Genomic DNA, 15,310 nt, shown 5'->3' on the forward strand with positions numbered 1-15,310 from the left:
CAAAATGAGTTCAAGTGACATTTTGTCCCAGTAGTTTCCACCTATCAAAGTACAATTTTAAAGAATCCTCCTCCAGGGAGACTTCATTACACCTTGATAGGAAACTTGCAGAAGAAAGTTTGCAAAGTCCAGACTTGATGAGGGGCATGGGGCAAGAACTCTGAAACAATATCTGCAGCAGTCCCTCTTACAATCTCGTTTTCCGTTTTCTGAAGCAATCACGGGCCAGCAGAGCACAACTGCTCCGCAATTAAGCTGTCTGTGATTTTTAATTAAAACTAAGAGGCGTGATCCGTCTGAAATTTTGTTTGCCTTTCAGGCAACACAAGTTATCATCTTCATAATGGATACGATTATAATGTATGAAAAATGATCACATTTCTATTCCCATTTTTAAATAACAAAGGGATGGCAGAGAGAGCCAAAATAAGTTCCCTTTTTCTTCTTCCTTGCAGTTTTCCGTCCAAACATTGTTACAATTAGGACAATAATTGTGATAGAGACATGAATTATTCAAAGGTGTAAAGCAGTTTCAACTGTACCCAGTAGGCACAATCAATACGCTGTCTGACGCCTTCACCAAAGCAAAGTCCATTACAAGTTCTAATGCATCTGAGTAGCTTCTGAACCAAAAAGCAATTTAACGCTGAAATCTCCGGGGACTACGCAGGAGAACTAGAGAGAGACAAATAAACAAAACCAGCACAGCAGCGAGCACACACAGCCCTGAGGGATACATGCCTTTACTGTACAAAACTGTTAACTCTGACTTTTTATTGACAACCTGAACATCAAAACTGGAGCTGCTTTTGAGGTCTCGTCACAGAATAAAAGAGTTGCTGAGACAGGAGACAAAATAGACACAAGAGTACAGACCCATATATTCAGACACACCAAACTTGTTTTCTACAGTCCCTGGCAGAAAAAAGAAGCTATTAACCTTCATCCTGTATGCCTCTTCTTCAGTTTGCCTCATTTTTCATATTTAGTGGCGTCTTTATTTAGAAACTGTGGTGCTAATTTATGTGGAGAGGCTATTCTCGATGGGAAAATCCACTGGAGGAGTATTAAGAGGGGGAAAATATAAAAAAGGAGATAGTTTGTCTTGTGTACTAAAACTAAAACCTACTGCTGCATCAGTAACTATTACCTGTACTATGCATTCAGTTTTAACATTTTCACTGTATTATCTACAGATGTTGTTTGTTGGGGGGAAACATCTAACAATAACTAGCAGAAAACTAAAATGCTTCTCAATTTAGGCTTTGGCAAATATGAATGTATTGCATTCATTAAAAACATTTTTTTGTATCTAGCACTCGCAGGATTCACTATATGTAACGATCCAAGGATAAATGAAGGCCAAACAGCATATAGTAGCCTACACAAACAGCGGTTTAGTTAGATGAAATTCTTAGGCACTACATTGCCATCCCTCTTACAAATCCTCTCTTCCCCACAAAATGAAACTCAAAGCTTTTTTTGTTTTTTTTTAACTCGATGGCCAATCTGCTCAGTCTTTTTTCCTCCAGGTCTATTTGGTCGGCTGAACTTGCTGAAACCAACATCTTTGGGAAAACAAAAAAAACGGAAAAAAGTGTAATCCATGGGGGGGGGCTGATTAGGGCTGCAACAACGAATCGATAAAATTCAATTACTAAAAAAGTTGGCAACAAATTTAATCATCGATTCGTTGTGTCGCGCAACTATTAGGCAACCTAGTCGCGGAGATAAAAAAAAAATTGAGTTGAGCGCAGAGCGGAGCAGTGCGGAGTGAAAGAAAAGAAAAAAGAGCAGAGCGGGGGTAGAGAAAATACGGAGAGAGACCGGAGAGACCCGTAACGTTGTTCTGAAACACTCGGCGGAGGCAGAGAAATCAGTACGACCTAAGTCATCCAAGGTGTGGGAGCATTTCACACTAAATAAATCAAAAACGTGTTAATTGCAAGATAAGCAAAGCGACACGGCATGGCACGGGCGCACCACGGTGATGAGTCAGCACCTAAAACGTAAACATGTTGGAGTCCTTGATGAGGAGGAACGAAGTTCAACAGCAGGGTAAAGTCACTACACTATCCTACTTCTGTTCCGTTCTGAAGTGAGGAACGTACCGTCCCTCCAGTAGCTCTTCTGGTGCTGCTGTTTACTCGTTATCCAGCTGACTAGCATGACAAGCTAGCGTTAGCTCGGTAATAACAGTAATAAAGCAGGGGTGGTATAGTTTGCAAGACTAAAGACACGGTTTTATTCACTCGCCTTTTTTGGCCCATTAATTTTTTCAATCTGTTATGTATATTATGTGCTTTGTCCCATATCAGTTATTGTTGACAAATATAATAGTGTGTGGTGTATAAACGAACTTAACTTGCACTTACTACAATGATGGTAATAATTTAATGAATAAGTGTGTGTGTGTGTGTGTGTGTGTGTGTGTGTGTGTGTGTGTGTCTGTCTGTCTGTGTGTCTTGTCTGTATCTGCTATTTGGGTTACTTACCTTTACACAACTATTAACTAAAACAACAAGTATGTATGTATTGAGTTGATGTAAATTAATGTTTTTTGTTTTTTTATCCCATTCATCAATTAACCGAAAAAATAATCGACAGATTAATCGATTATTAAAATAATCGTTAGTTGCAGCCCTAGTGCTGATGGCTTGCTGCTGCTCCGTTGGGTAAGAGCGGTGTAGCCGAGCAGATAGAAACGGACCGTGGAGGTAGACAGCCCACATTTCCCCCGAGATATGCTGCTCCTAGCACAACAAACACGTTTTTGCTGTACAACTGTATGAAATATTGTGGACATTTAAAGGCTGCTCTCAGCTATTATATTCTGTAGGTGATGACCTAAGTAGTTATCTAGAAAATGCCCTGTGGTTTACGTTGATATTTACAGTGGAATTTTATTACGACAGATTTCTTACTACAGTCACAAATCAACAACACATTCAATGCTGTTTGCATTAGCTTATGTCAGCAAATGACTTCCATTTGCTCCAAAACACCTAAAATCGATTGACTCCGCCAAGAGGAATAACTCTATTTAAAATATTTTAATGTAAGCTTTGCCCTGGAGTTGAAACAATCAAGCAGATGTATTAGTCTGTGCAACTCTTCTGTTCCTGCCAGTCGGAATGTTCTTCACTCTTTCCCTTATTATTTCCTTTTAATTCTGCAGGACTTTTTTTGTCTCCCTGGGCCTTTAGCTTCAGTATGTTGCGGGCGTTTAGAAACATGTTAACAGAGAGATGAAATGCCATTCATCAGGGCTGACACCAAATCTCCAAAATGACAAGGCATCGGCTGGATCTTAGACTTTATTGGCCAGGAGATAAATGGACCGAAGGAGTAATTCAAAGTGAAAAATCAGTCCCCTGAGAAATGGATTCCCTTATTCCAGGCACTGTGAGAAATTTCTATTAGAAAGTAGAGCAGTTTTTCTTCACCACCCTAATTTACAGTTGGCAGTTAGGCGACACACTATACCTTAACTGTGCAATCCAATTGCTTGGAACCAGATTGATTTTGAAGGTTGAAAATAACAATGATAATTCCTTCACTGTTGAGGCAAGTGTTGGGTCTGCTGCACACATCTTTCATGATATTTTTTTTTAACTAAATCTTTAATTAGATAACTGTTCAATTTATTTTTTTAATTGAAGTTTTACTTGAAGTTATTGCTAAGTTATTACCTTGAGATAAATATACACAGGCTTAAACCTTGAGTGAAGAGGTACTCAAAAAAGGAACTATTTAGAAAAGTGCTCATTTATTGTTATGGAGTTGAAAGCATATAATTAATCACAGCAAACACTTAATGATCTTTCAAGATGCTTTTAAGACGGAAAAACTTTGGTGAATAAACTCAAATATTTCTTCTTCACTTTTCCTTAAGATACTTTGAATATATTTCAATTGTACTTCAAGGACAAATGTTTTGATTTAACATCTCTGCCTTGTCTGAATCTATCAGCGAATCCATTCTAAAATCTGACCCTGGACTTACAAGGCCTTAAACGGCCAGGCGCCAGAGTACATCAATGAACTCTTAACTCCTTATTGTACAAAAGTCCTCTCAGATCTGCTGGGTTAGGCCTGCTCGCTGTTCCAGAGTCCAGGTTAAGGTCAAAGGTTCATCGAGCTTTTGGCACCTCAGATTTGGAACAGTCTTCCAGTTAATATTCTTCTGATTTAAAATTCTGTCTTAAGACACATTTTTACAGACTTGCCTTTTCGCATGACACATTTATTTATTTCCTTGATATAACTCTATTGTGCAACCACATGATTTCAAGTCTATTTTAATGGTGTGTGTGTGTGTGTGTGTGGGGGGGGGGGTGCATGTGTGGTTCTAAATGAATAAATCTAGGGAACATTAGAAACTAGTTATTATAACTTTATTATAATAATTTTGTGAAATAGTTAGAAAACAATGTGAATTACTGCCTTAAAAAGTCCTGAGAAATTAGAGGACAATGCTGTGAATGAATCCCGAAATCCTGAAAAGCGCTATTCAAATAAAATTATTATTATTTTTACAATTATTTTATACACGGATCGGACGAAGATGGATGGATGGATGGACAATCCCTTTTATACATAACTAAAGTAAAGTGATTTTGGACACCTACCAGTGATGCCAATTTTATACTATTTTCCATTTTATTGCAAACTCTATCATCACTGCATTTGTACATCAGAAACTACTTTTGAAAAGAGGAATAACTTCTAGGTAGAAAAATATTTTTCCATCATAGGCATGTCAATCATGTTCCATCATGTGCAATCATACTGTAATGTTGCTGCAGTTGCATTTATATACTGACAGACATATTTATTTGCTTTTCATTGGCAACACAGAAAGAATATGTATTTATTCTGATGGCAACATAATCACTTCCTGGAGAGGTATTGACTTTTTTATGTCATGAATGTCTTTTGAAAAAGTGAACCCTTAATTCATATATCAAGAAATGGACTGGAGATGAATTGTGGAAACAATTGTGTGAGGGGAACTCCTGTGTTATTGTGGTGAGGTCAGTGATGAAGTTGAGCTTATAGCAGTCGGGAGGTTTTCATCCCTCCACAATGGAAAGTGCATGTGTCCATGTATAATGCAGTGGCCTAAATGCAACTGACCATGGTATTTATTTTAGCTCTATGTGGGCCTGAGAGCTCAACACAATGCAAATAAGGAAAACATCTGCACTAGCACACATAGCTGCAAATAGACACACCAAAAACACAACCAAATACAGAAATGCTCTGCAAGAGGCTCACAGGGCAACATAAACTGTTTCCAGGGAGCACCATAAAAACGTGATGCACATGGCTGAAATTAACCTAGCGTTAGCCTTTTGCTTAATATTAGCCTGCTAATTTAAATAATCTGAAAAACCAACTAATTAATTGGGCTAACGTTAGCTGGCTATAATGTTAGTAACAGCTACTTTCAGAATCCATAATAGGGGAAAATCAAGTTAAACTACTTTAAACTTTTTTAACCATTGTAAGTACATGCAGTGTCAAAATCGTTACACACTTAGGCCAATAGTACTATTAAGATTATTTCTGACAGTTAAGGTCCTAGATTATATATCAAGCGGGGACAAAAGATGTTGGTGCATTATACATTAGGAAACAAGGTTTCAACAAGATGTTATGATTTAGTTTTTGTATATATTTACAACAGTGTGCAGACATTTGGGCACATCTAATTGAACAGAAGCTAACCTGATTTTTACATGACACAAAGCTAAACATGACACATTTCTTAAAATTGTGAAGCAAGATCACTTTTTATTTAATTGTATTCTTTGTTCCTTTTGACAATAATGACTATTAAGGCCATTACCCAGGTGATTTACTGGCTAGGACTTCAAATAGTCAGGTGAATATAATTCCAAGGCTGAACTATTCTAAAGTAACTCCATGTTTCTAAAGTATCCAAAGACCTACATGGCAGAGTTGCAAGAAAAAAGCCTTTCCTATGACAGCGACACAAAATGAAGCGTCTGAAGTATGCAGAAGAAAACCTTCAGAAGCCTGAGGCCTTTTGGAACAATGCGCTTTGGACTGACAAAACCAAAATGGAACTTTTTGATCCAAAGCATACCTCAAAATCAACCATGAAGTACCTCCAGGAAAGATGGATGAGGGTTTTGGAATGAAAAACCAGTCCCCAGACTTAAATATTATTGAAAATCTGTGGAGAGATCTCAAACCTGCCGTGCATGCAAGGAGGCTGAAAAATATTTCTGAGCTCGAGAAGTACTGCAAGGAGGAGAGGGAGAAAATTCCAAAAGCAAGAATTGAAAGACTCTTAAAATTAATAGATTAGAACACTGTAGTGTCCATTTTATGGAACTGTATATACGTGTGTGTGTGTGTGTGTTTGTGCTTGCATGCGTGTGCGTGCGTGCATGCGTGTGTGAGTGTGTGAAAGGAAAAATAACATGCTGCATATCACATTATAATTAAAACAGTTATGACGAAGATTTCTCTGTGTTATCAGTGTTATCGGATTGTTTTTTTTACTGCTGCTTTCTTTCATTCTGTAATTTGTTGTCGATATGGCCTTATCACCTACACGCTAAACAATTTCATATCATATTTCCCTTTCATCAGAATAAACACTTTGTACTGAATGAAGATGGCTGCTTTGTGTGAGGTAATTAAGGTAAAGTACACTTTGTTTATTGTACAAAGTAAGTGTAAGACTTGCCTTAAATAATACTCATACCCTCTATCTAAAAATATAGTCTGAAAAATATTTTTGCAACAAGAATCTGAGGAATGAATGATCATCGTCAGTTCTTCTGTGGCATTTGGGAAACAGGAGGACATTATCTCCATGCAGTGTCTCCTTGTAATCACCTTTTTCCTCAAGATTAATGGCATGAAATGGGTCTTTAGGCAAGGATGAGTCACCCAGTGCAGACCAGACACGTGGTAGAACATGAAAATGGCATTTTTAAAGACTGGAAATCATAGCCGCCATCTATCTATTTCTATTTTCAAAGAGACATTAAGCATTGAAGACAGAGTGGGTTGGGGCTTTTGACACCCTGTGTCCTTCAGTATTCCAGTTAAATAGCAGGTATACTGTATGTTACCTGCTGTGGACAGTGAAGCTTGTAATAGGTACACAAACATCCTGCTGAAGTGACCTGCTTGTCCTCTTGGGTGCCTCCATTTTCTCAATGGTTTTTCACTCTTTAGTCATTATGCCAGAGCCAATACTCTCTCCAGGCCAGAAGGTGGATAAAACCTTTCTATAACTGGAAAGTGAAACATGCACTTAGTGGGACTTAAGAGCAAAAGCAACACTGTTTGCTGATATTATTTGTAGCAATAGGTGGACAAACTTTCTATATTATTTTTTTTATTGACAGGGCCAGTGACATATTATGGCCTTTACGGCCGAGATCTTCAACAAGGGGTCCGGGACTCCTAGGGGTGGAATGAATCCAACATATTATTAGCAAATACCCACTACTTTCTGGCGTATAGGTAAGGTAGTCACTAAGGTAGCCATCCACAGATACAGTCATCCTAAAGATTCACTGTGCCACATGTATGTTTAACATTAAAACATGACTTATTAAATCATGCCAACAATTATTAGGCTATTTGAATAGCTTAGTATTCTATGCAAAAAAAAGATATGTATGAAGGCCTTAGGCCGCCTTACAAGTTATTGTAGGCCCAGATTAATATGCTATATAACTTTTTTCTATACAATATATGTAGTAGGGGGTCCCTGCTTCATCTCTCTTTCAGTTAAGGGGTCCTTGGCTTAGAAAACATTGAAGACTTTACAGTATTGGGAAAAAAACTGACTTTCTGTCTCTCCCCTCCCCAGTTTGAATGTGACAGATAGACGCTTCACTAAACATGACGTACGTGTACAGTAGAGCCACTCAGATGTGAAACGCAATGTTCATTTTCAATTTACCATTTGATTGCAGACAATGCAATTGTCAAAAATGTAAAGATGGTGTCAAACCCTACTGGTTAACAAACTCAGAAGGAAGATCAAGATGAGTCTCTCTATGGTTTCGGTCCAATGAGACCAACCTGTGACAGACAGAGTCTCTTTGCGTATTGTTCTATCTCTGTCAAACAAAATGTATTTAATAACCAACGGAGTGCTGTCTGCATCAACACTGTCTTTGTCATGCCATAGCGGCAATATGCCCGAGGTAAAAAGTCTCCCCTGTCACATGTCGCTTGTCAAAAGTCTCTCATGTATCTGTCTGAGTTCAAATGAAAGTTCATGTGAAGTTCAGCGCCTTTTTAAATTAATATCAAACAGCTTTGTATTTCTAGCAATGATTAATCAGAGAACTCCTCATACAACATCTAGGTTACTCTTACAGTAATCACCACTGCCACATGCACTGGTTCGACTTGCAGACGTGATGACTGAGAACCAATAGTGAGTTCTCCGAGAGACTGGAGGTCAAAATGACCCTGCTCTCCATTTTAAAGTATTCTTGAATTCAACACTTTCCTTTCCCATTACAAGGTTGATTTTCCTCGGCCTCCAAGGAGCTTGAAACTATTATCCAGGGTGCTTTGTGTGATCTTAAAGGAATACGCCACCGTTTGTTGAAATAGGGTTATTCACTGTCTTCTCTATATTTATATAGGTGGGCAAACGCATTTTTGTCTCACTGCATGCATTGTCTTAGTCCAGTGCCGCCACCGCTAGCTTAGCTTAGTAATGAATGGAATCCTTTGCTGCCGTTAGCATGTCGTGAGTAAAACTGACCCCAACAACAACAAAAACAAAACCTAATTACTTCTTGTGGCCTGCATATTCACAACAAGTAAAAATAACAATGCAGATTAAGACTAGATGATTTCCTAGGCAGATATTGACTTGGGACTATATTGGGTGGAAGTAGGATACAGCCGAAGCACTGCTACTCGGGCACAGAGATATCGGCAGCCCGTGGGTCTCTGCGGCCGGCGCAAAGTCACTGTTTCTGGGTTAGTGGACAACCAAATGCCGCTGCCCTGACTGAGACCCGCGGGGCTATGTGTGTACTGTGATCACACATGTTCTCTCACCTTCACTTGTAAATAACAGCTCCTGCCATGCCATTGTGATACAACCACAGTAATGGGCCTGTCACCCAGTTATTCATTTTGGCATAAAAGAGAAATCAAAGTCATCAAGCTCCTGCGTGGAGATGAAGGACTGCCAAGACTAACAAAGCCTCTGAGAGCCCTTCTGATTAGTCCATAAGCACCTACCGTGAGGTAGGTGTGTGTGTGTGTGTGTGTGTGTGTGTGTGTGGTGTGTGTGTGTGTGTGTGTGTGTGTGTGTGTGTGTGTGTGTGTGTGTGTGTGTGTGTGTGTGTGTGTGTGTGTGTGTGTGTGTGTGTGTGTGTGTGTGTGTATTCTAAATGAATAAATCTAGGGAACATTAGAAACTAGTTATTATAACTTTATTATAATAATTTTGTGAAATAGTTAGAAAACAATGTAAATTACTGCCTTAAAAAGTACTGAGAAATTAGAGGACAATGCTGTGAATGAATCCCAATTCTAGGAATTAGGAGGAATTAATTTGATACAGTATGAAAGTACCATGATAATTCATACATATATGTATATACTGTGTGTGTATATATATATATATATATATATATATATATATATATATATATATATATATATATATATATATATATATATATATATATATATATATATATATATATAGTTCCCTTGATGTTCAGATAGCTGAAAAGGAGCTCATGCTGAGACAACATGATGCCTGCTCTCTTTTCACATCACTAGCTATAATGAGTTTGTGCCAAGTGAGTTCACACACATTCTGAATGTGATGTGCCTATCCCTACGCACAAAAAAAACTGTATTTAAATAAAGTTCACTGGTGTTGTGACATTTCTGGCAACATAACACTCCATCACAGCAAACGAACGAGAGCAAAGAGAAGTAATAGCCTGTTCCAGCGAGCTTTATACACACATGCGCATCTCCAGACACTCGTCCACACGTTCCTCTGACATCTTGAGTGTCAGAGTGGTGGAACAGCACAGGCAATGGCAGCTTTTGACTCAGTGTGCCACATTTTTAACATGCTGTTGTAACACTGGTGCTCCTCTGTGACTTAATAGGATTGTTACTTGAAAAAGGGTGATGGTGCCATTTGCAGTCAATGCAACAACTGCTTGCATTTGCTGTTAAACATGAATGTACATAATAGTAATCACCGAATAATAGTATAAAATCATCAAATGTTAGGTAGTCTGGTTACATTGACCAGGGAAAATTTATATTTATGTGAGAAGCATGTCACTACTACATCCAACATAAAACAAGTCTTTGTTTAAATCTAACATTCAAGTATTGCTCGTTCATCTGATCGGTCAGCCTCCTCATCCAGCATGAAATCCAACCACCTGCAATGCCTTTATCCTATTCTTGTTTCAGACCAAGCCAATAATATTCTGCACGTTCTCCCTGCAGAACACCTAATCCCTTTTTTTAAAACATGATGGCATTTCTAAGAATAGCATGTCAAACAGTCATACCACATGTGGAGATGCGTATTCAGTGAAACTCAGCAGAGCAGGCCATGTGCCATCCCTGCTGCTGTAAACAGGCAGATGACAAGGATTATTGATGGGGTTCTTATAGTGCAGTAAAAATCTAAATGAACACTGAGCACTGGCTCGCAAAAGAGGAACTGCCCTTCATTTAATTTGACTCACTCCTCACTCTATAAAAAAAGATGGTTGCAATGTCAGGCCAATTGGATAGAAATGCTGCCAGATAACCTGGGGGCAGATCAGTAAGTATAGTGATACATTCTCCATTGTGTCATCAGGGTTATGTATGTGATTTCATGTTTTAAACTGTACTGAATTTTTCCAGCGTTACTGCCTGAAAGAACAAGCATGCAAACATGACAATAATGTCTATGTCGCAGCAAATCTTATACTGCAAAACCTCTTTTTTTTACTCTGTATGTGTTGCATCACACATTGCACAAATCCAGGGGATAACTGCTGGAACTGTCATAAGTGAATTAAAATCCCATTGTTTTTTTTTTAACTTGTTTGTCAAACAATTAAGGTGAAAGCAATCATGGTGGGAATAATTGGAGTTCATTAACTTCCTAAATTTTTCTAAAACTTGGGAAACGTGATACCAACGCACACAAACACAGATCTCGTTTAAGGATATAAACAAACTACAGTCATTACAGCGCGTTAGCCACAGGCAGAATGTTTCTCTGCTACCATCGGTTTTCACCACCAACAAATGAGATAAAAGATGTTTGTCTTCTGCAAAAGCAAAAGAGTGTCTTTTATCCGTGCCCTTTTGTTTTTCTCTCCCCTCCTCCCACATTCACATGACACCATGTTTTATATATATATATATATATAGATATATATATTTTATTTTTAATTTTTTTTATTTCAAGGACAAATGCTGTTGTTTATACAGAGATTGTATTTTTTACATTTTGACACCATGTTTAATGAAATTACGTCAAACAGTGTCAATGCTGTACATAAACGTGTGTGTGCTGCATGTTCAGTAAGGGCAGTGGTACAAACAAGAGACATTGAAAGAAAATGTCATCTGGCATGCAACTCACATCACACTGCTCAAAGCATGACTGCCTTTTAGACCGGTTGATTTTTTTGAAGCCAATTAGCTCAAGCAAACCAACTCAATTCCCGTTGTCATAGAAACAACATTGAAAGAAAAAACAGAAAGCTGGTAAGGATAGTTTTAACAAGATTAGTTTTCAGCCTGACAATATGATTACCTTTTGATAAGCATATTAGCTACTTATCACTGGAATTAGGAATGTTTCGATTAACACATGGTTTTGTTACAGGTTGAACATTTGTGGTGGGGTTTTATTCATAGCTGCCAACACTCCCGTTTTTTCCCGGGTTTCTCCCGTTTTTGAGCCCTGTCTCCTGGACCCCTCCCGGTTTGTTATTTCTTCTGGAAACTCCCATAATTTGCATGGCCCAAACTCCTTCATAAATAATCGGACCAATATGTTTGTCTAATGTTGACCAGTTGCCAGATCTTGTATGAAACGCATCCTATTCACAAAATCCACACACCATATACAATTTTGAACCCGTTTGTCACCTCAACCTGGCAACCATAACCCAGTTGCGCAGTTGATCAAAATGGCAGGTGAAGGCAGTGGTCCCACAAAGAAATCAAAATATAGCTGTAAATTTCAACAGTGTTGGGCACAACAACTTACATGCATCTTACCTAGTCATATAGACAACCTCCACGCTTTTTGTAAGGTGCGTCGCATTGATTTTAATGTAGCGCACGGGGGGAAAAAATGACATTACCCAGCACATTAAAACACAGCGGCACGATTGCGCAGAGGAGGCACATAAGGGCAGATAGGCAATTTCATCCTTCATCATGAAAGGACAGACAGAGGCAGAAAACATGATGCAAGCTGAACTCAAGATGGCAATGTTGGTAGCACAGACTTACAGTACCCTTAACAGTACCACCCCCTAGGTCATAGGTATGGTTGTATTGTGTTGGAAAGCTTCAGCACATTCAACCTTTGAGAGCAAAACATCATTGCATTCATTCATTCATGAGCTATAACCCTAAATTACCACAAACATTCTGGCAGGCTTTAATAAATATGAAAATGTATTTTAATAATAAACGGTGCTCTTTAAATAATTCAACGTGAATGGTGAATTCAGTTGAATGTTCTTGCGTTGCCCTAATTTCTCTGTCAATTAACAGGTGTACGCTGTACAGCAAACTAAATGAAGCTTTTAGACCTTTATGCCAAAAAGTGTGTCGATCTGAGAAAATAACCCCATTTTTGAATCAATGTTAATGCTTTAGTGATTATTTTGCTTTTGACAAACAATATTCACATGAGCTCTTTAATGCAAAATGAATACTAGTTGGATTTAGTTATAGTACGTGTAATGAAAGCATAATTGACAGTAAAATATTGAAACTGCAGTGCCATGGATTTTAGGTTACCAACCAGCAGTTTTTTTTTACAAAATGGTTAATTCCACATTGAAACCTCATATATAATAAATGTTCAAATGAATATATCATTTTACAGCATACACTCATTTGTTTCAAGAGGACCTATTCATGTCAGCTTTTCCCATAAAACAGGTTGTACAGTCTGCTGCTGAAATCCAGCACTGTGCCATCATTTAATCAGCCGATCCATCTGCACTGGCATTAATTACATTCCTAATGAAAAAAGAGAGAAAAGTGGCCTCCAACGTCTCTCCATCTCCTCTCTCCTGAATTAGCATATTCTGAGCACCCTTAGCAGGGTGAATTCCAGGGAAATATATGGGCAGACATGATGGATTTCAGTGTTTTATGTTATGTTTTGGTGCACTTTAGCATAATGCATGTGATCCATGAAGGTACTGTACATGGCTGTTTGCTAAAATCCCCAGGGCAGATTAGACTTGTGTTAAACATTGCTCGGAAAATTATCTGCATCTCATACTAATTTTCAAATCTGTTATGTGAATGCCAAGAAATATGCCTATTTGTGACACAAGAAAGTAAAACTGTTTTAGTCACCTTGTGAGTTACAGTAAATCATCTGAACTTGAGAACAAAGTCAATAAATGTGAGATATTAATTTTGAAGCAACAGCTGTTTAGTCACACTGAGCAATGTTAGTCAGATTTGTTTTCCATTTACATTCTTTCAGTTTGAAGAGTCATTTTTTTTCATTTGACACACGTTTATGCTTTTATGTGTACTTTAATAGCAACATAATCCATTCATCCCTCCATTCTCACAAGCACAGACAAATAATGGGCACACTGGCCATATACTGTGCTTGTTGCCATTGATTTTGGATACCCCATTACCTGTCCTCCAGCACTACCTCAGGACAAAACTTCACTTTTCCATTCAGCAAATCTCCATGGTAAATCTTAAATCTACAATATTTTATATAATGAAATGATTATGCTCATAGAAAGCACAACTGCACAACACAGAAGGATTTATCTCAAAGGAAACACAAAAAAACAAATCTTTTTAGTAATTATTTTTATAACAAATTATTAGTTATACAGTTCCTTGTAAAGGAGGACAAGAAATGGCAGATATGTCTTGTATTTTGGGAAGAAGAGAAAGGTAGGTGTGTGTGTGTGTGTGTGTGTGTGTGTGTGTGTGTGTGTGTGTACGATGATCTGGTTAGACCTGGCTGACCTGGTTTTTTTTTTTTTTTAAATTAGCTTTAGTAAAAAATGTTTGAGTAGCAATGGAAATAAACATTAAAATGAATACCACTTTGAACAGCCATAGAGTGTCTAACCTTAGACACAGCTGGAACCCCAAACCTGTTCTAAACTCCTTTTTAATGTGAAATTCAAGTGAACCGGTCCAATCAATGAGGAGAAGTTTGAGACTGAAGACCTAACTTTCCTCTGTCAATCACAGCCAAGCAATTACGCAGGAAGTTGCAGCTATTAGGAGAGACGAGTTGTTTCATTCCATGTGTCAGTTAGACTTCGAGAGATTTGATCTCCTTCCTCCGAAACTTACCTACAGCTGGTAGTTAGGAGGAGGTGGGAAACATGGATTTTAGGAATAGGCTTGGAGATTATTGACTCAACCATTGATTTTTATCCAGAGGAGGGAAGAGGAGTAGGAAATAAACAATTATTCTTGTCTAGACACCCAAGACTTTCTTTTCATGAACATCTTCCTTCTTCTTCTTCTGTGTATGTCATGGCATATGACAGGACGTGTGTTTAGTTAGAGTGAAAATGTGATAGGTTTTATAACGAAGGGCCTATTTCAAAGTCAAATAAGCCACATACTGTCTTTTAAATAAAAGCCTCTCATGTACAACTGTTCCTTTGTGTGCCATGTGCAAAGTACCTTTGATGTGGTTTGAGCAGGCGGTTGCAAACACGAATTCCACTGATTCTCAATTAGAAAAGCGCTACTCGATTGCTACAAACACATTCTCTGCTGCATGTCTTCTCTCATTAAGGCTCGGTCAAGTTCACAGCAGGTCAACAGAACACTAAACAGGCAAAAACAAAACTGTGCCAGAGAAAAATGCCTCTTTTATTATGAATCTCCATGTCAACATTTTGGGCGTGTTGAGAAATAAATGAGTTTCTTCAGTCTGCAACATTGTAGTGTTTGGTGAATTTACATTATATTTGTACTTTGTTGATGGTAGCCTACTCTAATCATAGGGAAGTAGAAGTGCTAAAAGTGTTTTAGGTTTATCACAGAAGAGTGTAACTCGTGC

The sequence above is a fragment of the Perca flavescens genome, chromosome 5 (genome assembly GCF_004354835.1).
Source record: "Perca flavescens isolate YP-PL-M2 chromosome 5, PFLA_1.0, whole genome shotgun sequence".
Lineage (NCBI taxonomy): Eukaryota > Metazoa > Chordata > Actinopteri > Perciformes > Percidae > Perca > Perca flavescens.